The sequence below is a fragment of the Rhinatrema bivittatum genome, chromosome 2 (genome assembly GCF_901001135.1).
Source record: "Rhinatrema bivittatum chromosome 2, aRhiBiv1.1, whole genome shotgun sequence".
NCBI classification, from domain to species: Eukaryota; Metazoa; Chordata; class Amphibia; order Gymnophiona; family Rhinatrematidae; genus Rhinatrema; species Rhinatrema bivittatum.
In genome coordinates this window covers 151127014-151153224 of record NC_042616.1, presented here as the reverse complement: position 1 = coordinate 151153224, position 26211 = coordinate 151127014, and the positions used below count along the sequence as shown (strand labels likewise).

The 26211-nt window shown below is 42.3% G+C and overlaps 1 protein-coding gene across 1 annotated transcript in view; it reads left to right on the top strand.

Moving 5' to 3' along the window:
* The window catches only part of MALRD1 (MAM and LDL receptor class A domain containing 1), a 954719-nt gene that overhangs the window by 444278 nt on the left and 484230 nt on the right, over positions 1-26211 (top strand). The window lies entirely within an intron of this gene.

The window sequence follows — 26211 nt, the reverse complement described above, 5'->3', positions numbered from 1 at the left end:
CCATTTTGGTTCCTGTTCCCCGACGTCACGAGCATAGGAGATCGCTCCCGGACCCCCGCTGGACCCCCAGGGACTTTTGGTCAGCTTGGGAGGGCCTCCTGACCCCCACAAGACTTTCCAAAAGTCCAGCGGGGGTCCGGGAACGACCTCCTGCACTCGAATTGTGTTGCCATACGGCCGGCGCCATTTTGCTGTATGGCAATATGGCCATATGGCCGGCGCCATTTTGCAAAGCAAAGTAAAGCAAAATAGCCCGAGAGTGGAAGATCACAACGGGACCCCCCCACTGGACCCCAGGTAATTTAAGACATTTTGGGGGGGTTCGGGAGGGTGGGGGATTTATTTTAAAGGGTCGGGGTGGGTTTTAGGGATGTTTTAGTTTGCCGGTTTTCCCGCCCTCCCCTTCCCCTCCCCCTTCCCCCGATTTACGATTTTTGACGATAAATCGGGGGAATTCCTATTAAATATCGCCTCTAACGATTTTTGATGATTTAAAATATATCGGACGATATTTTAAATCATCAAAAAACAATTCACATCCCTACTGTCAACTATAGAAGAAACTAATCTCTGTCACTATCAGTCTTTATTAGCATGAGTAGTGTGGTAGCCATGTAAAGCCATGTGGTAGCCATGTAAAACCACTGGAAAAAAAGATGTTAGATTCCCTTCTTCAGATCAAAATTGTCACAATTTTTCTCCCCCAGCAGGGCATATCTTGGAAGACAGTATCTTCTGATTTAATTTACATTTATTTTCTCTCATATTTCAAGACCCAAGGAAGGAAGCATTAGTTAGCTTCCAAAAGCTAGTCAAGAAATGTTTTAAATTAATCCAATAAAAATGTATCACCTTATACTGTATATTTTTTGTTTTTATTAAGCTTTTTTTCTATACTACAAGAAAAGTTCTTCTTATGAGAGAATGGTGAACCAACCTCAATACTCTCTAGCAGTTTTCTCTGTTCTTCGGTCACCACAGCAGAGTCAAAATATCAGTTATCAAACATTAAAGAAGGAGGAGTAAATCAAAAGACCAATGTCTTTCCAAACTAGCAATGTAGAGCAAATATTAATAATAGAAATTATTTATTTAGAAGCGGTTAATGGTTACAAGTTTTTATAAATAAAATGCCATTGTCAAAACTACCACTGTTAGCTGAGATATTTAGTGGGATGGTTAACTAGATAACTATATTCAAAAGAATATAGCTGGTTAAGTGCGGAGCTGTGGGGATTTAAAAAAAAAAATAAAATATATATATATATATATAATTATTACGTTTTATATACTGTCACTAAGACAGGCCATCATAATGGTTTCACAAATAAAATACAATAAAACAATCACAAATGCAGTCATAAAACTCTTATATATTTAATAAGAACTGTTGTAAATAATAACTAAAATTGAACATAAAAATAAGGCCTAAAAATCCATAAAATAAGAACAGTTATACATAATAACTAAAATTAAACATAAAACTAAGGCCTAAAAATATACCATAAAAATACAAATAATAAGAGGGAGGCGTAAATCCCCGCGCGCCAGCGGGCCTCCTGCGCGCCGGGCCGCGACCTGGGGGCGGGTACGGAGGGCGCGGCCACACCCCCGGACCGCCCCGGGCCGTAGCCACGCCCCCGTACCCGCCCCCAAAACGCTCCCAGCACGCCCCCTAAACGCCGCGTGGTTCGGGCCCGCCCCCGACACGCCCCCCTCGGAGAACCCCGGGACTTACGCGAGTCCCGGGGCTCTGCGCGCGCTGGTAGGCCTATGTAAAATAGGCGCACCGGCGCGCAGGGCCCTGCTCGCGTAAATCCGGGCGGATTTACGCGAGCAGGACTCTTAAAATCCGCCCCATAGGCTTCCAGCTTAGAACTTCCAGGGACCTATGCTGGAAACATATGCTTCCAGAAAGCTCTGTAGTGACAGAAAAAGTACTAGGCCCGGGTCGCAGATGGCTTCTACAGCTATCCAGGCTGAAGAAAACATATTTTGAAGGTACTGGAAGGTTTAGAGCCAGGTTCTTATGGCCTGGATTGGCCACTGTTGGAGACAGGATGCTGGGCTTGATGGACCTCTGGTCTGCCCCAGTATGGCATGCTTTTATGTTCTTAGGGGTGAAGGGTGGAGGGAGGAAGCCCTTGGAGGGTAGCATTTCTAAAAGATTAAATGGGAGCCCGGAGTGGGGAATGGGTTTGGAGGCAAAGACCAGCACTGGCACTAGAGACAGATTTATTATTTTGGCACCCCTTGGCACTGTTGGTGCTGTTGTCCCTATCACCCCCCCCCCCCCACACACACACACACACACCACCACCACCACCACCACCACCACCCCTGCCCCAAGATTGGACAGCAAGGAACAGAAGATCTATGATACAGTCCCCTCATTTTCTGTAGCAAAAATTAAACAATTCTAAAGCAAACTAGCAAACGTTTCTATCATTTGTATTACTTTATAAAAATAAATTAGTTTTACAGTATATTTATTAGTATAATTAATTTTATTTTTCTTGGTGAAGAAAAGTGGTCTCAAGTATCAGAACAGGGAATATTTTGCTCTTTCTGATGCAAGCTTGCTCTCTTTCCTCTCCTGTTCCCTTCATGCTGCTTAGAGGGGCAGGGCTGGATCAGGAAACAGAATAATATTTTCTGATGAGTGAGATTCAGCCCAGCTGAAAGGTGGAATATCTTCAGCTAGCCTGCTGTCCCCCAAATTTTTGCCACCCTAAGCACAGGCTTATTGTGCCTATTGACAAACCCAAGCCTGACCGGCACCAGCCCTTTTATTTGTATAATTATAAAAATGGAGGGAAGTTTAGAGGGGTGGAAGATACAGGGTGAGATAACTTTAAACCTGATGTTTTAAAATATTTTATTGGTGTATGGAAAAGTTTTATATACGATGTTTATTATTGGATGTTATTCTAATTATCAGCTGTTTAAAAATATCTATTCTTTTTATTACTATGGTTTTACTATTAAGAATGATGTTTTATATTTCTTGATTTTCTTGTTTTATGAGGAATGGTGGCATTTCTGTTTTTCCATTGTTGCACTGCATACAGGGCCAGATTTTAAAAGGTCTACACGCGTAAATCAGCTTATGTGCACCGGGCCTATTTTATAAAGGCTCGGCAATGCATGTAAAGCCCGGGACGTGTCCAAGTCCCAGGGATTTACTAAAGGAGCTGTCCGGGGGCAGGGCAGGGTTTGGGCTGTCCGAGGGTGGGGAAGGGGTAGGGCCAGATGCCTCCAGCACAGTGCAACCTGCGCCTGCCTGGAGGCAGGTGCAAAAGGTGAAACAAAAATTTTGGGGTGTGTTAGGTTAGGGCTAGGGGGGAAAGGTTAGGGAAAGGGGTGGGAAGGTTAGTTTAGGGGGAAAGGAACGGGGGAAGCCCGCGGGCGTCGGTGTGCACCCCTTTGCGCATGCCGACCCCCGATTTTATAACATGCACGCACTGGGTAGCGCACGAACATGTACGCCCATGCGCAGGTCTTAAAATCTACCCCACAGTGTCTCCATGTTTCTGTTTAAATTTAATGGTCTCTTTATTTTGTATTTGGTAAGGATCTGTCTGTGTTCTGTATAAGTGACCAAGGTGAGACATTCTGGTAATATGGAGTTTCTGTGTAGGGATCTATAGCAACCTGGCAGTATTGCTTTTACAAAGGTAGGGCTGTTGCTATTTGAATGCTGGCAATTAGTGTTGTTTTGGAATGGGAGGTTTACTATATTGTAGAGATGTGAATTGGAACCGGAATCGGTTCGGATTCTGGTTCCGATTCACATCATGTTTTTTTTTTCTTCTGGGCCGATCGCGGTTTTGTTTATCGGCTGCGCCCGAGCCGATAAACAAAATACCCACCCCGACCCTTTAAAACTAATCTCTTAGCTTCCCCCACCCTCCTGACCCCCCCAAAAACATTTTACAGGTATCTGGTGGTCCAGTGGGGGTCCCGGGAACGATCTCCCGCTCTCGGGCCGTCGGCTACCACTAATCAAAATGGCGCCGATGGCCTTTGCCCTTACCATATGACAGGGTATCCAGGCCATTGGCTGGCCCCTGTCACATGGAGGGAGCACTGGATGGCCAGCGCCATCTTTAAAAATGGGGCTTTAAAAAAGTCCCGGGGCTTTAAAAAAGGGGTGGTCTGGGGGCAGGGCCAGAGGGCCATTTGCCGATGTGCTGGGGGATCGTGTGCCGGCAGGCTGCCGGTGCGCTCAACCTGGTAAAATAACATTTTGGAGGGGTTTAGGATAGGGCTGGGGGGGATAGGTTAGGGGAAGGGGTGGGAAGGTTAGTTTAGGGGGAAGAGAAGTGCCTGAGCAGCCGAACTGCTCTCGACCTAGTTTGATGCACTCTCTAGCTGCTATCACGCTAGATTGAGAGTACAATGTATATATTTCATCTTTGTTTACCTATCCTCACTCCAAATCACATCAGATCTTCACTGATGTCTGTTCGTCCTGTCCTGTTCATTCCTCTGACTGTGCATGTAAAACTGCCCGCCCCAAAACCTAGACCACCACCAAAAGCTCACCTCATGTTACTAGTTGCCCCTCGTATAGTAGTATAAAAAGTTGACTAATAGGCATGCCTCGCTAGAGGGTCTCCTCTCCTCCCCTCCCTCTCCCTTTTCCCCCTTCCCTCTCCTGACCAAAACAGGATTTACAATTTTTAGCACAAATCCTGTTTTGGACATATCGCACACCGTAACACCATGAAAAAAGGTGTAGTTATTTCCGGTGTTAAAACCCGTGATAACGTGCGTTACCCTATCGCATGCAACGCTAAGCACACTTCATTTTCATTTATTCCACACAAACTCCTCCCATTCAGGAAAAATGTTAAAATGTGCATATGCATCTCGCGATGTGTTATTTATTGCAGGCAATATCACATTATCACAGGCATTAGGGCCCTAATGACCGCGATAAGGCCCTAACGCGATTTGACAAATAACCCTGTTAGGGATGTAAATTTAGGCATGCAGCATTTTTTTTTAAATATCTGCCTCAAAGATAACAATTCATGACATCTCAGCTATAGCAATCCAACTCATTTTGAAACATCTTACTTTAATTTTGAGGTTATCATCCCTAATTGATGGTTAAATATATAAGAAATATTACAGCATTGTTACTTTAACCTTGAAATCAATGTGCATTAATTTCAACATAAAAATGAAAGTGCATAATATTCTAACAGTATGCAAATTAATCATGAGAGATGTCAAAAATCCCCTCAAAATTCAAATGGATTTATTTTAAAAAGTACAGTGATACAGTAACAAAGTAAATGATATCTGACAATGACAAAATTGGCACATTCAGTCTGCCTAGTTGAGATTTGTCCACTTTGCATAAATAAAGATATAAATTCCCATAAGTAATCCAACAAACACCATTTACTTCCTTCTCCATGTCTTTTACCTGACCTCTCAATCCTTTTCCTATTTCGCCCTCCATATCTGTCCCAACCTTGCCCAAAAGCATTCAGTGATAACTTCCACCATCGCAGCGACTGGGCCATTTCAGGTCTTTCGCATTCTTAGAAGACTAAGTATTTAAGCTACTCTCAGACACCCTTCCATGTCTTATTACCTAGTTTGTAATAATTAGGGATGTGAATCGTTTTTGACGATTTAAAATATCGTCCGATATATTTTAAATCATCAAAAAATCATTAGGGCCACGATACAATACCAATTCCCCCGTTTATCGTTAAAAAATCGTAAATCGGGGGAAGGGGAGGGCAGGAAACTGGCACACTAAAACCCCCTAAAACCCACCCCCGACCTTTAAAATTAAAACCCCCACCCTCCCGAACCCCCCCCCAATGCTTTAAATTACCTGGGGATCCTGCGGTGGTCCAGACGCGGCGGTCCGGAACGGCCCCCTCAATTGAATCCTTGTTGTCTTCAGCCGGCACCGTTTAGCAAAATGGCCGCCGCAAAATGGCGGCGGCCATAGACAAAAACGATTCGACGCAGGAGGTCATTCCGGACCCCCGCTGGACTTTTGGCAAGGTCTTGTGGGGGTCAGGAGGCCCGGAACCCCCGCTGAAACGACCTCCTGCAGTCGATCTCCTGCCGGCGCCATTTTCCGTACGGAAAAGATTTGCGGCAAGAAATCGCTTCCTGAACCCCGCTGGACTCCCAGAAACTTTTGGCCAGCTTGGGGGGGCCTCCTGACCCCCACAAGACTTGCCAAAATTCCAGCGGGGGTCCAGAACGACCTCCTGCATCGAATCGTTTTTGTCCTATGGCCGCCGCCATTTTGCGGCGGCCATTTTGCAAAATGGCGCGGCTGAAGACAACAGAGATTCAATTGAGGGGGCCGTTCCGGACCGCCACCGTTCTGGACCACCGCTGGATCCCCAGGTAATTTAAAGCATTTGGGGGGGGGTTCGGTGAGGGTGGGGGATTTAATTTAAAGGGTTTGGGGTGGTGTTTTAGGGGGTTTTAGTGTGTCGGCTCACGATGTTTAACGATTTTCACGATAGTTTACACACCCAAACGGCAACAATACGATTCCCTCCCCTCCCAGCCAAAATCGAATCGTTAAGACGATCGAGGACACGATTCACATCTCTAGTAATAATCCCCATAGCCACCAGGTTAATGAGAGTGTTCTAAAAAGTATATATAAATTAAATCACTTTTAAAAAAGGAAAAGAGAAACAAAGAAATGATATAAAGTAAAAATAAATATATAAATAAATAAATACCCCCTTGGGAAGGGTTTGTTCTCTAAATGGACTACTGCTTGAGAATAGGGTAAATTTATTTTATTATTTATTTCAAACGTGTTTTTTTGCCCATCTTCCATTCTGTACTGTTTTGCTTTTAAAGACCCCTCAACCTAGAAAAAAGAAATATTTTCAAAGATTGAGAGTAACCTTACAAACTGTCTATACTGGACCAGTTTTGTAGACATCCTAATCATCTCTTTGATGGGTGGGATACACTATTTTCCTATGGAGCTCTAAAAAGCAGGGGTCTTGGCTGATGGTAGCACTATTTATAACACTGCAAGAGACACAGCACCTCTGAATCATTATCTTATCAATGGATTGCATCTACATCTAAGAAAATATTTGCATTCCATCACAGCACAGGGCGAGTTAGCCCTAGCACTGCATGAATCACCCTGAAGTTTATAAATGGGCCCTGTAGAGCCATATTTTCAAGAGAGTTCTTACTGTTCTGTGCCTAGATAAAACTCTTACAATGGTTTCATACAGTTTTCAAAATACAGGAGAAATTATGATTCCCAAAATATTCTTTACTCATGCTGTATATATAACTTTATATTGCAGGACACTTCATGTATCTTGAGGCCACCCCAGTAGGTCTAAGGGGTGAAAAGCTCATCTGAAAAGTTCTAACTGGAAAGAATCAAGTACAACATGCACAATGAGTTTCTGGTATTACATGTCTTCAAAAGCCACAGGACGCATTCATGTTCTTGTTAAGGTAGGGATAAGAATGTTTGTTTTCAGCTTGGTTATGCTGACAACTCTTGTATAATCCCTGTGATATTCCATTTTTATTAACAGAAAAAAATTCTAGCTATGTGTTAAAATTAACTTTGAGACCAAGGGAATAAAGGACCAGAAAGAAAGCAAGTAATAACTTGTTTAATTCTATAGAAATGCAATAATTATTTTCATGTATTTAGAAACAAGAAATATGAATTGTAATATGAACTTTACTAGCTTAAATATTTGATCCACATGAGCCTGCAGATTAATTTTGATATACATTTGAAAAATTTAGAAATACAAAAACATGATGGCAGAGAAAGAAACATTATGACCTGCCTAGTCTGTCCATTCACACCAACTGCTCAGCTTTACGATCCTTACCACTCCCTCAGAGATTCTCTGTGTTTATCCCATTCCTTCTTGAATTCAGATACTGTTCTTGTCTTCTCCCACCTCTATAGAAGACTGTATCACGCATCCAAGACACTCTCTGTAAAGAAATATTTTCTTAGATTACTCTTGAGTCTACCCCCTTTCATCTACCCCCTTTCACCATCATCCCATGATGCCTTGTTCTAGAACATCCTTTCCTTTGAAAAGAGGTCAGCCTTTGTGACATGGAAACTGTGGAGGATCCATTGTAGAATTTACCTCCAGCCTGCAGATGATGCTGTGAGTTACTTGGAACACCTATCCAGTCCTCTCTGCTCTGTGTCCCTCATTTCCCCTCAGCAGAGCCATCTTGTTTCCTGTACTTATAATTAGGCTTTGTGTCAGTCATTTGCCAGAGATTGGTCATTCAACCTGATCCTCGTACTTTGGCTCTGTCCTTATTATCTCATTCCAGAAGACTTCTTCATCTCCTGGTTTCTAGCTTCAGCATTACTGCTGATCGCCTTCCTATTCCGTGGACTCTTGGTGTGCTCCAGCTTCTCCTCTCTTCCAAGCTTTAAACTTGTTGCTTGTATCGAGGGACTACCCCATACTTCTTGCCTCATTGGCCACCAACATCTGAGGGAACAATCTGAGGGGAAGGTGTTTTGGCATAGGTGGAAGATGCCATTGCCCAACATTCCTGATTATTCTGTTTTTGGCCTGGACTTGCCTCTTCAGATGGGGGGAAACCCACAGACAACTACTGTCACAGAAACCTTAGAGGTATTTAAATGTCTCTATCATATTTTGCTCTAGGTCATGTAATGGTAGTTTCAAACCTTTATTGAATATTTTTCACTCTTTCATCTGCTGGGAGATTTTGCATTTTTCGATCCTCCCTAGATGTTGGCCCTTTGCCCTGTTTTGGGGATTAGACAGTGCTCAACTGGGCTGAACATGCTTCAAGTGTGGTTGAATGTTGGCCTTGGTTACAGTTAGATTACTTTTGGAGAGAAGTGGAGTTTTGGTGGTTCTTGTAGGCCCCAGAGCTTGCAACAATGGGATATTTCTCAAGTGCAGAGGTCCTGCTAGAGCCTTCAGAGACCTAGAGGGTTCTGACTTGTGGAGGAAGAGAAGAAGAGGATTTTTTTCTTTAGGAGAGTTGGCTATTTATCCTGACCAACTCCCAGCTCAGAAGGGTAGACACCCCCCCCCCCCCCCCATCTAAAGGGACTGGATTTTGGTTCCTGTGCTCTGTGCCAGCAGGAAGTTGTTGTGATTTTGGTCGCGAGGAGCGTGACTGAATCACTTACCTGGCCCCGGGTCCCGAGCACGGTGTGGCCGTTGAAATGCGGCGGCAGCTGCGGCCTAGTCGGCGGCGCTCCCACGAGGGTGACGCCACCGGAGACGCGAGGGAGACGAGGGAGACGCCACCGGAGAAGTTGAGCCCCGCGCGTGCATGGGAGGCCCTTTTAAAGGGCCTCCGGTGCGAAAACCCAGCGCCGCCCTCAGAATGACGTCAGACACCGAGGGGGATTTAACTCGGGCGTCTGACTCTCCTTGGGGCCTTCGCAACGTGGTCGCTCCTTGAGCCTACTAGTTGCCGTGTTCCTGCCTTCCAGCTTGCCTGCGTTCCTGCCTTCCAGCCTGCCTGTGTTCCTGCCTTCCAGCCTGCCTGTTCCAGCCTTCCGGTTCATGCTTCCCTTCCTGCCTGGTGTTCCAGTTTCGCTTGCTCTGGTAATCCTGCCAGCCTGCTTCTGCTATCTACCTTGATCCCAGTCCATCTCATCGAATCCATCTTCAGCTGCCTGCCTCGATCCTGGTCTGTCTCTTCGACTCCGTCTCCTGCTGCCTGCCCTGACTCCGGTCCGGACCTGGTCTTCTCTGCTGTAGCCATTCTCCTAAGTCCCAGCGGTCCGGGTCCCTACGGGCTCCTCCCGGGGGGCTTCCAGGGCGAAGCCACCTAAGTCCTAGCGACCCGGTCTCCAACAGCAACTCTGGGGGAGTCTCGGGTTTCCAGGTGAAGACTCTTCGTCGGCTCAGTAGTCTGCCTCCCGTCCGCCTCTCAGGCGGTCGGCCAAAGGATCCACTTCCGGAGTCCAACAGAAGTAGAGTTATAAGGATTCTGTATTGCCCTCCACACAATGAAAGTGGGGCGTGTGGATTCCCAGAGTAAGAACTGATTTTTGGAAGAGCTATTTTGTGAAAAGGGTTTTTCCTTTTTGTTTAGAAAAAGATAGTTTTCTGCCACCATCTCCTTGCCATTTGTGGAGAAGGGATTTTTTCTTTCCTCTCAATGTGAAAGGACTTTGGAAGGAGATTGGACATTGATTCAGAGGCTGAACATGAACAGAGAGACTGTAGAACTTGGAGTTATCACTCTTCTTTTCCTTATGTTGATTTATGCCTATTTTGCTAAGTGTAGCATAGCCGAGTGGTTCTTTGGCTGGAGACATGAACCACATAGGACTCCAGCCTTCTCTTCTTAAGGAATAGTTTATTTTATAACTCAAATAGTTAGCAACACAGTTCACTCTATTTACCTTCAGCAGAATAACCTAGTACAGCATATGATACATTCAGTATAGCAATGGTTCAGGAGCTGCCTTCTCCTGCAGACCCAGGGCCCTGTCTGTTCTCCTTTGGACCTATATCCTTATTTCTGCTCTCAAGGGATCTACCCATAGAGCTACATGTTTCTCTAGATTTAAGGTGGACCAGACCAGATGCATAGACTACATTATTTAAGGAGAGGTTTCAGGGATACTCCTTCACACCTGATTTCTATTTTTTAAAGTTGCAGTGAAAATATTTTTGTTTGAAAACCACTCCAAATCTGCCTGCTTTCTTCCAACTGGAGAACAGGCCTACTGAACAGCTAAGATCTACCCATGTGAGTTGTACTGAGGAGAGCAGTTGAGTTGTGATAAAGACTGTACCAGGTATATACCCCTAAGAACCTAGGGTCTCGGAGGCTTGTCTTTCTCCCCGCTGGTTGGACCCCGACTTCCCAGTGGCTGACTATTACAGAGTAATCGGAGAAATGAGAGAGCAGACCGGGACAGTGAGTGTGTCTATGGGACTGTGTGACCTCTGCACTAGATATTTCACACCAATGGGCGGGAGGGGGGGGGGGCAGTCACAGATATATTATTTATTTTAGTAATTTATTAATAGATATTTGATTTTCCACCTTTTTACGTGAGTGGCATCAAGGTACAATACAAAGCATGTTTTAACTATCTGTTACAGTACATTGGTCAAAGGTCATTTACAATCACAGTTGGAATCAAATTTACAATGGATAGAACTGAGAAGCCAGGGAGTATACTTTTATGATCCTTACTTGATGGTTCAGGAAGATAGGTCAGAAAGACTGACTGCCTCTGCCAAGCGGACTCTAAGGAAAGGTATGGCTAAAGAGTTTTTTTCCTGAAAGTGAAGAAAGATGGCTTGAGGCATAGGTATAACAGTACCTTGTATCAGATTTTTGGAGCATAACAACTGAAGGGATGAATTCTCATACAGGATAGTCTAGCCAAAGCTAGCGGAGAGGAAGGAGAGAAGAGCCATTTCAGAGGAATGGGTTCTATAATGGGGAAAGTAGGGGAAAAGAAGTTGAGAAAGATGCTCAGGAGTTTGTTTATTCATGCACTTGCAAACATAGCAGAGGGTTTTGAATTGATTCTTGCTTTCAACTGGGAGCCGGTGCTGCTGGTGTAGTATTGATGTTATGTGGCTGATGAGTGGTTAGACGACAGAAGAGTTAAAACTCAGTATGAATAGGAATCCGGCCAAGACTCGCAGCAGCAACCATCCTGGACTGAGCTTCGGGGACACGGCGTGATCGACGCAGGCCAACCTGAAGAAGCGATGACTTCAGACCCAGCACGGAAGATGAATCAGAAGGTCATACCGAAATTGAAGAGAGGACGACCCACTAGGAGGTACTCATGGAACAGCTCCACTATGAGGAAAGACTAAGAGGTTAGGACTTTTCAGCTTGGAGAAGAGATGGCTGAGGGGGGATATGATAGAGATGTTTAAAATTATGAGAGGTCTAGAATGGGTAGATGTGAATCGGTTATTTACTCTTTCGGATAATAGAAAGACTAGGGGGTACTCCATGAAGTTAGCATGGGGCACATTTAAAACTAATCGGAGAAAGTTCTTTTTTACTCAACGCACAATTAAACTCTGGAATTTGTTGCCAGAGGATGTGGTTAATGCAGTTAGTATAGCTGGGTTTAAAAAAGGATTGGATAAGTTCTTGGAGGAGAAGTCCATTACCTGCTATTAAGTTCACTTAGAGAATAGCCACTGCCATTAGCAATGGTAACATGGAATAGACTTAGTTTTTGGGTACTTGCCAGGTTCTTATGGCCTGGATTGGCCACTGTTGGAAACAGGATGCTGGGCTTGATGGACCCTTGGTCTGACCCAGTATGTCATTTTCTTATGTTCTTATGTTCTTACACATTAATTACTCAGGTCTACAGACATAATAAAGTAAACCAATAGAATTCTCCAATCAATAACTTCCAATGTAGAATTTCAAGGAAATTAGTACTATCTTTTTTTTTTTTTTTTAAATTTAATATTTATTAAATTTTCAATATTCACATAAAGTAAACATTATACAATATGTAGATTTATGTTCACAAATTAAGTTCAATATCATAAACTTTTCAGAATTTACTATACAATGCTACGACTACTCTACGTTCTGGGGGTTACTAGGCTCAAGAAACTTCTGCAATTGAACAGGCTCAAAGAAAATGTACTTCGCATTCAAATGTTTAACAACACACTTACTGGGATACCTCAGGCTAAAACTGGAACCCCTAGCCACTACTTCAGGCCTTAAAGATAGAAATGTCTTACGTCTCTCTTGGGTTATACGAGATATATCTGGATAAATCCAGATTTTTTTCCCATAATAAACTTCCTCCCTATTTCTCATGAATCTCTTTAGGATCAGATCTCTATCTGCTGAAAAAGTGCATGAAAGAAACAGCGTCATTCTTTTTTTAACTTCAGATTCCAATGATAATTCCAAAATTTGAGTTAAGTTCAGTGGGTTCTCTTCTTCCTGATCCACTTCTTCTGCCTTTGACCCTTATTCGGTAAATAGTATACTCTTGATATCACCGGAATCCCTTCTAAAGGAATTTTCAGTATCTTTATCATATAATCCTTTAACATTTCGTAAGCAGAAATCTCTTTTATAAATGGAAAGTTCAGTACACAAAGATTTAAATATTTTGTCTGATTTTCAATGTTCTCAAGCTTCTTCACATTTATATTTTCCACTCTTAAATAGAGATGTGAATCGTGTCCTCGATCGTCTTAACGATCAATTTCGGCTGGGAGGGGGAGGGAATCGTATTGTTGCCATTTGGGTGTTTAAAATATCGTGAAAATCGTGAAAATCGTGAGCCGGCACACTAAAACCCCCTAAAACCCACCCCCGACCCTTTAAATTAAATCCCCCACCCCAAATGCCTTAATACTTCATCACCTTTGGGAGGGAAGTACTTACTTGCCCTAAACCAATGGCAGGAAAACCGGCACACTAAAACCCCCTAAAACCCACCCCCGACCCTTTAAATTAAATCCCCCACCCTCCCGAACCCCCCCAAATGCCTTAAATTACCTGGGGGTCCAGCGGCGGTCCGGAACAGGCTCCGCAATTGAATTGTGTTGTCTTCAGCGAAAAAAACGTTGCAGCCCCCCTCCGATGTCCGGAGGGGGGCTGCAACATTTTTTCGCTTTTTTTTTTTTTTTTTCGCTTCGGAGGAGGGGAGAGGACTGGGGCTGCCACGGAGACCGGCACCCATGATCGTGGCCGGGGCAGGTGAGCGGGGGCTGGGGGAAAGCTTGCCACCTACCCTTACCCCTGCCTCTACCGCAGGGTCAGGGTAGGCGGTAAGTTTGCAGGTTAAACACGCGACAAAACGGCAGGGAACACTAGCGATAGTCGGGGCGCGGGTTACGGGATGCTACGGAATAGCTAATTTCGCTCGTTTGCATGCAATATACATGCCGCGTGCGGAGGGGTTGCCCGGGGAATTTAGGGACGCGGTAGGAGTAGGTTAAAGGGGATTCGGGATCGCAAGAAGGGCTAACGCGGGCCGGAAAGTGAGTAGAGAGCCGGTTAGGGACGGGGAAACCGCGGACGCACTTTACAGGATAGACCTGATTGTGTAACTACAGCAAGGGTTATTTTTCCATATATGCATCACTTTGCACTTGTCCACGTTAACTTTCATCTGCCATTTGCAAGCTCAATCTTCCAGTCTTGGAAGGACCTCCTGCAAGTCTTCACAATCTGCTTGAGATTTAACTACTCTGCATAATTTAGTGTCATCCACAAATTTGATCACTTCACTCATTGTACCCCTTTCCAGATCATTTATAAATATATTGAAAAGCACCGGACCCTGTACAGATCCCTGAGGCACTCCACTGTTTACCTTTTTCCACTGTGAGGGCATCCCAACAGAGAGGTTCCAATAATAAGGAGTAGATATAATTTTCTGCTCGTACTAGGGATGCCCACAAATTTTCAAAGTGGATGTATACACAAAAATATGATTTGAAAATGTGGATTAAAGTCTGCAGGTACTTAGTGCTGCATCCTTTAGCGCCATTTGGGTTTTGAAAATTACCTTCTTAAAGTTCCCACTGGTAGTTTTACTCGTGAAGTCACAAAAAAAAGATTAAATGATGCTATTCAAAAGAAATCTTCACAAGAACACCAGGTGACAAACTTAATAGATAATATAACAAACTGTTTGGAGCACTTGTAACATGATTGTTAATTAATCTATCTTGCTCGAACCGAGCTCATTATGACTTTTGAGTTTAAGTTACTGCCCTGCTCGGGCCTTCTTTACTCTATTTACTTCCAAGCTGTTAAGCCTCCAAGTTATAGTTCTTGTTCAATGTAACTTTTTTGCTCTCTTTTTGATTATAATTTACTGTTCATTTTTTTGTTACAAGTTTCTCTATTCCCTGTTCGATGTAAACTGATCTGATATGGTATTCAACCATGAAGCTCGGTATAGAAAAAATGTGAAATAAATAAATAAATAAATGATTGACATAGCCTTATTGAATATGGATCATAAACGTGGAGCTAGCTCAGTGCTGCCTTATCAACTGGTCAGCTGCATCAACAAGCGTGAAAAAAATCATGTGCAAAACACAAGAAGAAAACGCCTTGTTGTGGAACAGGATGCTTATATCAAAGGTATAACATGAAAAGAATTCCTGCTTTTCACAGTGAAAAGGACAAGAAAAACATATCCAATTACACAATCATAAATGGGCGAATTTTAAAACACGCATGTGTGCAAATATCGAGGGATACATGCGTGGCCAGGCCCTGTGTGTGCCAAGCATATTTTTGAAAGGGCCTGGCCACAGACGTATCTCCCAATACGTGCAGAAGCGAAAGGCTAGTCAAAAGGGGTGGGCCAAGTGCGCGTGGTCTGGGCGGGGTGGGTGCCGGAAGAGACAGTGGCCATTAGGCCCTGTCCCAGGGAAGCGCGCGCCGGCAGCTGGTCGGTACTCGCAACTTGCTTCTGCTCTGAAGGAGCAGGTAAGTTATAAAACAAAGAAGAATAGGGTAGATAGGTAGGGGTTAGAGGTCGGGAAGGGGAGGGGTAAAGTTAGGAAGGCTGGGTGGGGATATAGGGAAGTTCCCCTTCCAGTCTGCTCCTTAATTGGAATGGACTGGGAGGGAACTCGGAAAGGCCTACCTGTGTCACCACGTGTATTTTTGTAAAATACCCCCCTTGCGCGCGGTAGATGAAACCTGCCCGCACATGCGTGGATATCATATTTTATAACAGGCGCACGGTTACACGTGCGCATGTTATATAATCAGAGTGTCCATGTGCATGCACCGGGAGCCATGCACACATAGACGCCTGCGCACGTCTTTGAAAATCGACCTCAAAGATTTGATTTTCTTTACTTGAGTTGACCTCTGAATATGGTCCCTATTTACTAGGGTGTGCAGGTAAAAATTTTTTGTTTTGCATTTTTAATTTTTTTTTTCCCATTTATAACTTTTGTTCATCTATTTCATTTGTATTAGGTGTTATGTATTTAAAGCACGCATTACATTTTTATAATATGCATACTTTACCAAAGCTTGTAAATAGCGTGTGCTAAAACATACATGCTAAAAGGACATAAATGAGCCAAATGGTATTTCTTTAATTTTTACTGTTGTTTCAGAGAGGAAACGACACATAATAAGACAGGAAATTCTCCTGGTGCTTCCATGCCATTTTAAAATGTCAGCACATCCCTACTATTTATTGGTATTCTACACCTTTGTCATGTCTCCTTGACATTTTATTTCAGACACATTTGTTCTTCAAACCCTTTAGCATGCTGGTCAGAAACAATGTAAAGTACAGTAACTCTTTGGTTCCAGTTGCATCTTTCTTTATTTTTTTTTTATGCATTTGTCATCATACCTTTCAGACCTCCCTTCATTTCTTCTTTTACTCTTTTATCCTGGGATCTATCAGTGAATTATTTCTGTTACAGGATTCTGTGCCTGTAATAGACAATTAAGAGTGATTTTGAAGCAGATACGATGATTTCTATCTGCCTGCCCTCTGATAGAGTCATTAAATAAAGAGGGTGGACATATCTAAATACATACCTAATTACACAACACGCTCCACATTACTGTTTTACATGATTAACAGAATGAACTTTAATACCTAATTTGCACTTGCATACATTTAATCCCATTATGTATGGCTCTTGTCTTTCCCAAAATAGAATATTATGTGAAAAACAGACAGCATTATTGTCAATAATGCTATTTTAAAGTGCCGCTGAACCGATTATATCACATTTTCAACAGCATGAATAGACAGTGTGATAAGGGGCCAGCACACTCATTCATAACGAACATCTTCCCCATGACCTTTCTCTTTGTTTTTATTATTTATTCAGTCAAAGGTTTTCTTGTCAGTATTTTATTCATTCTGTCTGAATTTTTATTATATCATTATGCGTTAAATGGTTGTGGATTCTTCTCATCTTTCTGAAGTATTTAATTTTTTTATATTAATTGCTGTTCTTTTTTTTAATAAGTGGTAGATGAAGTTCATGATAGCAATGTGTGCTCTGCAATAGAATATCTTTGAATTCGGAGTAATAAATTAAGGAATATAGATTTCTAGCCAATACACAATATGGAATAATTTTCAAAGCCATGTATACATATAAAATATGGCTTTATGCACATAAATAGCTTGTTATCAAATGCCCAGGGTTTTCACAAGTAAAACCAAATTCTGTACATACTTTTATGCACACAAATTATGCATTCCTGGGGAGCATTCCATTGCCTCAGGTATAAACTTGGATTGTGAGCCCTCTGGGGATAGGGAAATACGTACAGTACCTGAATACAATCTGCTTTGAAGTGCCTGAAAGGCAGAATATAAATTAAAAAATAAAAAATAAATGACATTTAAATTTATGAGCATATTTATGTTTTAAAAGTATGCAAGTAAATTTACAAGCAGCCGGAGGGTTTGTATGGGTTAATTCATGCACATTCTTAGAGATGGTTTTCAAAACAAACTAAAATGCATATGTTTGCTTTAAAAAATGAGCAAAACGTATGCACAGGTTGTTATGAAATTAGCCTGTATATGAACAAAAGGATGAATTAATTTCTTTAGCACATTACTTTAGCAAAATGTTTTAAATATTTTAAAACATAAATTAAAATAGTTTAACATACCAGAAAGAACTTGTTTTTCACTACTTTGCTTCAGTAATTATATTAGGAATGATCAGAGGAAAAATTGTTCCAGTTTGTTCATTTGTTTCCTAGGTCACCCACCTTTGCTTGGTACCTTTCAAATGAAAAAAAAAACAAACAAGTTGTCTTTTATATTTTCATTTGTTTACCAGTAAAGTAAATAAGGGAAGCACTACAGCTTATTTTGGGCTCCAAAACTGAATTTTTCTTGTAGTTCTAATGAAACTTGTAGGGAAGGGGGGGGGGGGGGGAGGGAAAGGGGGGAGGAAAGCTCCAAGGCATCTAAACTGTAGCAAAGTGGCACTAAAAGTGTCATGAATAGACTATGGCAACATAAACATATAGAAACATAGAAATGATGGAAGAACAGGACCAAATGGTCCATCCAGTCTGCCAAGCAAGCTTATGGTTGTAACTACTGGCCGTATAAGCCACCTTTATTATTATCAGTTTCCCAGACTGTCAAAGTCTGTGAAACTGATGTGACAGGGGCCCTTATTGGTTGCTGTTTGAGTCCAATTTCCTGTTATCTCTTGCCATTGAAGCAGAGAACAATGTTGGAGTTGGCATCAATAGCATTAAGGTTTATTGGTTAAGGGTAGTAACCACAATATCAGCAAGTTACTCCCATGCTTATTTGTTTTCCAAAACTGTGCATTTCAATATCCTAGTTGGTTGCTGTCTGATTCTAATTCCCCTTTTCCTCTTTTCCCCTGCCATTGAAGCAGAGAGCAATGATGGAGTTGAATCAACAGCATAAAAATGAATTGGCTATGGGCAGTAACCTCCACACCAGCAAGTTACCCCCATGCACTCTTTTTTTCATTCCCATCTTCTAGCCTTAAGGGATCCACTGTGTTTATCCCATGCCCCTTTGAAATCTTTTACTGTTTCTGTCTTCACCATCTCCTCTGGAAAGGCGTTCCAGGCACCCACCACCCTTTCCATGAAGAAATATTTCCTGACATTGGTTCAGAGTCATCCTCCCTGTAGTTTCATTTCGTGACCCCTAGTTCCGCTAATTTCTTTCCAACGGAAAAGGTTTGTCAATGATTGTGCATCATTCAAGCCTTTCAGGTATCTGAAGATCTGTATCATATCTCCCCTGCACCTCCTTTCCTTCAGGATATACATATTTAGGTCCTTCAACCTCTCCTCATAAGTCATTTGAAGGAGACCCCCTCCTCCCCACGCCCCTTTTGTTGCCCTTGTCTAGACCGCCTCCACGCTGTCTCTGTCCCTTTTGAGATATGGTCTCTAGAACTGAACACAGTACTCCAGGTGAGGCCTCTCTAAGGACCTGTACAAGGTGATTATCACCTCCTTTTTTGTACTGGTTATTCTTCTCTCAATGCAGCCCAGCATTCTTCTGCCTTTTGCTATCACCTTGTCACATTGCTTTGCTGTCTTCAGATCTCTAGACACTATCACCCCAAGGTCTCTCTCTTGTTCTGTCACCATCACCATCAGACACCTACAGCTCTTTTGGATTACCACACCCCAGATGCATGACTCTGCACTTCTTGGCATTGAATCCCAGCTGCCATATCTTCCTCCACAGTTCAAGCTTCCTTAAATCACGTCTCATTCTCTCTACTCCTTCTGGCATGTCCCCTCTATTACATATCTTAGTATTTTCTGCATATAGACAAACTTTACCTTTTATCCCTTCTGCAATTTCGCTCACAAAGACATTGAACAGAACCAGTCCCAACACCAATCCCTGTGGCACTCCACTTAACATCGTTTTCTCTTCAGAGCAGGTTCCATTTAATATCACATGCTGTCTTCTATCCTTCAACCATTTAGTAATCCATGCCACCATCTTGGCGTTCACTCCCTAGCTTCTCATTTTATTCATGAGTCTTCTATGTGGGACCGTGTCAAAAGTTTTACCAAAATCCAAGTAAATCACATCGAGTGCTCTTCCCTGATCCAATTTTCTAGTCACCCAGTTCTACTTTAGTGCTTTCCTGCTCCTCGGGGCTGCGCCTACATACTATACAAGAGACTGTCAGCACCGCCCCACTCCTCAGTGCAGTGCTCTCGTGCTACATTGCTACTGTCCGCGCTTCCCCACTCCTCAGGGTCATGCTAATGTGCTACAAAGACTGCCAGTGTTGCCCCGTTCCTCGGGGCAGTGCTTATGTACCATACAGAGACTGTCAGTGCTTCCTACTCCTCGGGTTTCAGCATACGTTATCATTGGAGACCGGACTCAGGCTTCACTGCTTTGCAGGTTGGCCTATGTCACTACAGCTGTACCTCCTTCGTTCCGCAGCTCTGCCTCTCAAGGTTGCCTCTCCAGAATACCTCCTGCACGCCAGCCTCATGCCTCCCACTCTGCGGCCTGCCTGGCGCCTTCCCCCTCGGGGGTCTCTGTCCAGGTATTATCTCTAGCCTGTCTATCTACTGGGGAATTCCTCCTGACTCCTTGGGACCTTTCCACAGTCTCACCCAAAGCTCCCTGTAGTGCCTGACCTTGCCTCCCAATGGTGTGGACCTATGGGGCTCCTCCCCACAGGTGGTAACAACGCGCATCTCAGGCCAAGGGTCCACATACCCACAAACCATAACAACTAGAATGGGTAAATGTGAATCAGTTATTTACTCTTTCAGATAACAGGAGGACTAGGGGGCACTCCTTGAAGTTAGCAAGAAGCACATTTAAAACAAACCATAGAAAATTATTTTTCACTGAATGCACAGTTAAGCTCTGGAATTCGTTGCTAGAGGATGTGATTAAGGAAGTTAGTGTAGCTGGGTCTTTGGATAATTTCCTGGAGAAGAAGTCCATAAAGTGCTATAAATCATGTTGACTTAGGGAATAGCCACTGCTATTACTGGCCTTAGCAGCGCAGGATCTATTTCATGTTTGAGTACTTGCCAGGTACTTGTAACCTGGATTGGCCACTGTTGGAAACAGGATGCTGGGCTTGATGGGCACTCAGACTGACCCAGTATGGAAACTTCTTATGTTCGTATGATGGGACATTTACACAGTTAATGCCAGTTGAAATCACCCTTTATTACTGTGCTGCTAATTTTGTTAGCTTCCCTAATTTCTTAATACATGTCATCATCTGTTTGTTCATTTTGTCCAGGTGGATGGTACTATTTTTTTTAAGCATTTCTTAACCACTCTTCCAGATTAAAAATTGTTCAAAGCAATATACAATCATTACTACATCAAAGGGACACTGTGATACTAGGGTAGAAATTATATCTTTAGAATAAGATGGATCAAATTGATGGAGAAGTGACGCTGTTTGTTAAAGAGGACATAGAATCAAACAGGATAAAAGTTCTAATGAAAACAAAATGCACTGTAGTATCTTTATGGCTGTATTTGTTTTCATTAGAACTTTTATCCTGTTTGATTCTATGGACTCTTTAACAAATAGCATCACTTTCCCACTGATTTGATCCATCTTATTATAAAGATATAATTTGTACCCTAGTATCACAGAGTCCCATTGGTTATCCTTCTTCCACCAGGTCCCTGTAATGCCTATTATATCTACCTCTTTTTTCAGTGCTAGCATTCTAACTCTCCCATATTATTTTTTAGACTTCTAGCATATGTATACAGACATTTCAAAGTATGTATTTGTTGTCATTAAGAACCTGCTTATCAGCTGACAGGGGTAATTTAGAATCTTCCTCCTCTGTGTGCTCTTTACTTAAAACATATGTGAGCTACATTTGCATTTATTGAAAATTTTCTGTAGGGATGCTATCTTCCCTGTTTTATTAGTATCCTTCAAAGATGCATCATTCTGAATCATGTGCTTCTGAACAATTTTCTATTTTTCCCCATCATCTAGTTTAGAAGTTGCTCTGTCTTCTTTTTAAAGGTTAGTGCCAGCAGTCTGGCTTCACTCTGGTTAAGGTGGAGCCCATCCCTCCAGAATAAGTTCCCCTTTCCTCAAAATGTTCCTCAGTTCCTAACAAATCTAAAACCCTCTTCCCTGTACTATTGTCTCTTCCACAAATTAAAAGCTAGATTTTAAAACCCGAGCGCACACATGGATGTGCCAATTTTATTACATGCGTGAGTCTCTGTGTGCATGTTATAAAATCCAATGCCAGTGTGCACATGCATGCCCAAATTTGTATTGGCGTGTGCATGTGTGCGCGGGTGCGCAGTGGTGAGCAGGGGAGGGGGGAGTTTTGAAAAAAACAAAAGGTGGTGCGAGTAGGCCTACCCCCAGTTCCCTCCCAGTCTGCTCCAATAAAGGAGCAGACTGGGAAAGAATTTCCCTAACCACCTACCTAACCTTCCTCCCTTTTTCCCCCTCTCCTCCCTGACCCCTAAACCCACCCTAAGTATGCAAAATGTTTTTGTTTTTTAATTTATTTCATCCTGGTAGTTGAAGTAAGTTGCAGCTGACTGGCGTGCGCTTCCCTGGAAAAGCTTCTAAGGGGGCTGTCCCTCAACCCGCCCAGCCCCTACGCATGGCCTGCCCCTTTTTGGCTCTGCCGACACTTCTGCATGTATAGGCAGATACCCACGTGGCCGGGCCATTTCTGAAATGCATTCAAAGCGCACAGTCCGGCCACACGTGTATCTGCTGGGATTTGCATGCGCCAGTGATAAAAAATCTACCTGTAAGATTCTGGAGCTCAGTCTGCCTTTCAGGTTTTGTAAATGGAATGGCGAGCATTTCTCAGAATGCAGCCCTGGAGATTATCATTTCAGTTTCCTTCCTAAGAGCTTAAATTGAGCCTGCAGAACCTCCTTCCTTCACCTCCCTATGCTGTTCACCACCTTTGAGATGTGGCATTTCATTGTTAGTTTGTGGTCTATATGAACCCCTACACTCTGTACTGAGCCTTTGGGTTGTATGGGTATTCCTGAGAGGGAGGGTAGCAATACTAAGGGTTGTTTTATTAGCTTAGCTAGAGGAGTTCAGAAGTCATGGAGTTTAGTTTAATCTGTGGTTTTCATCTATTGCGCTACTGCTATTAGATTAAGATTATAAATTACAATAAAGCCATATCCCAAAGGAAATAATCGGTTGACAATTAAAAGACCTCATATAGTTTAGGGCAATGAAAATCACTTATATCTACTTTTTTTGTGACAAAGTGAATGTCACTACAAGTGAGTTAAATACTCATAATATTTTCTAATCATTGGTCTTTTTGCAAAATGAATTTTTCTCTTCTCTTTTCATTGATATTATTGCAAGATAATTGTTCTCTTTTTCTTTTTTTATATATAACTTTGCCTTTATTATTTTTTATATATTAATATTTTGGAAAGACAGTAAAGACACTTATCTTAGCTTTTATATGGACAACATGTTGTCATGCTGAGGAAACACACGTTTAAAGATGTCTTGCCTTCACCCACAGAACACCCGTTTAAAAATGTTTTGTCCTCGCCCAACACGGCTCGTGTTTCGAAGAGGATCATGTTCCTCAGGGGTGCCTTGCCGGTGGTATAGCTTGTGCCTCAGAGAGGATCTTTTTCCTCAGGAGCGCATTGTCAACATCTCAACTTCACTAGAATATAACATTTTTCATCAGAGAACATAACCATATAAAAAACATAGACATTCAGTATTAAACCTTATAACATATGTGTCTTAAGTGAAAGAGTATTTTCTGTATCACACAAGAAATAGGTCTAGCATCAGCTTTTTTCCTATACGATCCGCCATTTTGTTATGTCTATTTAAAGCCTTAGTTTGAATGAAAACCGAAAGACTAGAGCCAACCAATCAGCATGAACCAAATCAAAATTTGACTGATATGACTTAAAGAAGGGGCATCCATTCTATTTCACTATTCATGGCATGAGGAAAGCTGGACGAAAGCTGAAAAATTCAGCATTGTTCCTTATAGTTTAATAAAGCTTTAATGTCACCTCCTCAGTCCAATGGGGTAACAACATCCACTATAGTACAAAGTAACTGTGTGAATGTGTGATTGTATTGCAAACAATAAACTATAGGTGCACCTAGATTGCCTGTATTTAGCTTGCTATGATGCTCACACAATCGTACCTTAATAGTTCTTGACGTACGTTCCACATATACCTGTGGACAAGAATACTGTAAAATATAGATCACAAACTGGGAATTACAATTGGGTTAAATCGTTTGGTGTAACTCATCTGGGATAGTGGATCGCACTAGATGTTACCCTCCAGCGTAGTTGTACACATCACATGCGCCACATTGAGTATCTCCATGGACGGTAATATCTGGTGCGATCCTCTATCCCTGTTGAGTTACACCAAATGATTTAACACCAATTGTAATTCCCAATTTGTGATCTATATTTTACAGTGACCTTCTCCACAGGTATATGTAGGACATACATCGAGACCTGTTAAGGTACACTTGCGTGAGCATTGCTGGATTTTTCATCTTTCATCCAGCTTTCCTCGTGGCATAAATAATGACATTGATTTGACATTGATATGACTTGGTCTGACCCAGCATGGCAATTTCTTATGTTCTTATTTCTTATGTTCTTAAGAAAGGACATCTATTCTGTCAATTTTTGATTTGGTTCATGTTAATTGGTTGGCTCTAGTCTTTCTGTTTTTTTTATTGGTCGGTTTTCATTCAAACTAAGGCTTTAAATAGACATAACAAAATAGCGGATCTTATAGGAAAATGCTGATGTTAGTCCCATTTCTCGTGTGATACAGAAAATACTCTTTCACTTAAGACACATATTTTATAAGATTTAATACTGATTGTCTATGTTTTTTATATGGTTATCTTCTCTGATGAAAAATATTACATTCTAGTGAAGCTGAGAAGCTGACAATGCGCTCCTGAGGAAGAAGATCCTCTTCAAAACACAAGTCATGTCAGGTGAGGACAAAACATCTTTAAACGGGTGTTCCGTGGGCAAAGGCAAGACATCTTTGAACATGTATCTCCTCAGCATGACAATATGTTGTCCATATAAAAGCTAAGTATCTTTACTGTCTTTCCAAAATATTAATATATAAAAAAATAAGAAAAGCAAAGTTATATATAAAAAAAAAGAAAAGAGAACATTATCTTGCAATAATATCAATGAAAAGAGAAGAGAAAAATTCATTTTGCAAAAAGATCAATGATTAGAAAATATTATGAGTATTTAACGCACTTGTAGTGACATTCACTTTGTCATTAAAAAAAAAAAGTAGATATAAGTGACTTTCATTGCCCTAAACTATATGAGGTCTTATAATAGGCAACCAATTATTTCCTTTGGGATATGGCTTTATTGTAATTTATAGTTTTTGTTTGTCATATTTTTTCAGTTTCTCATTTTTGTGTCAGTTAGGTTAAGATTACCAAATGAAGAGGTTTGGTCTGGAATTTTTGGAGTAGAGTTGAATGTCATTTGAAAAAAGGTGGCATTGAATTTTGAAGAATTGGATAAAGTCACATTCCTTTTATTTTTATGAATTGCCTTCTCTCAGCCTAAGCTTCCGTTTTGCAAATGCATGGGTAGGTTCCCTTTCAAAATTAGATTCAACAGTGGACTTTGTACCTAGGCAGTCAACAATAGTGTATGGGGGATTTGATAAGTGCACACCATCACCTTTCCATCCCTCTCCACCCACCCTCTAGGTATAATCATCATCTCTCCCCCATCCCACTTCTAAAATCACCTTCCATCCTTCTCCCTGCCCTCTGGCATAATGATTTTCACTTGCGTCTACCCACACACCTCACTGGCGTAATCACCTTCCTCTACCCCCACATCCATTTGGCATAATTACTCTCCTCTCCCTTTCCACTCCTCTTCACTTCACTGCCATGATCACGCTCCCTTCCCCTCCCTCTCCTTCCCACCTGCCTGATATATTCATTATCATCCTTTATTTTCCCTTTCTCTCACATCTCCCTGCCAAACCACTTTCAATTCCCTTTCCCCTGGTCTCACACTGGCATAAACACACTCCCTTCCCTCTCCCCCCTCCATCCTGCTGGCATAAGCATCCTCTCTTCCCTTTTCCTCCAAACCTCCCTGGCATAATCCCCTTTCCCACCTTCTGTCATTCCCATCCCCCTGATATAATCACCTTACAGTCCTCCTTACACATTCCTCCTTTCTTTCTATCCCACTCCTTTCTTGTATAATCACCTTCAGTCCTTTCCCTCTCCTCCCACACTTCCTAGCATAATTCCCTTCTCCTCCCTTCTCTCACCTGCCATCCCCCTGGAATAATCACCTTCTCCTGCCTAGCCTAGCCTTTTCTCCCCCCACCCCCACACACATTTTCCTAGTATAATCTCTATCTTTCCCCCAATACCTCCCTAGGCTAATCATTTACCCCTCCCCTTTCCCTCCCTCTCATTTTTTGCCACCCCCTCCCTTGGCATAATCACGTTTCATCCCATCCCTCTTCCCAACATCCTCTGCCGGAATCACCTTCCATCCTCATCCCTTCCCCCCACATACTCCTGGGATAACGAATATATTATATTATATTATATATATATATATATATATATATTATGATGACAACCAGCCAGCGGCGACCCGATTAACGGCGCAATTACACCAGGCGTCGCG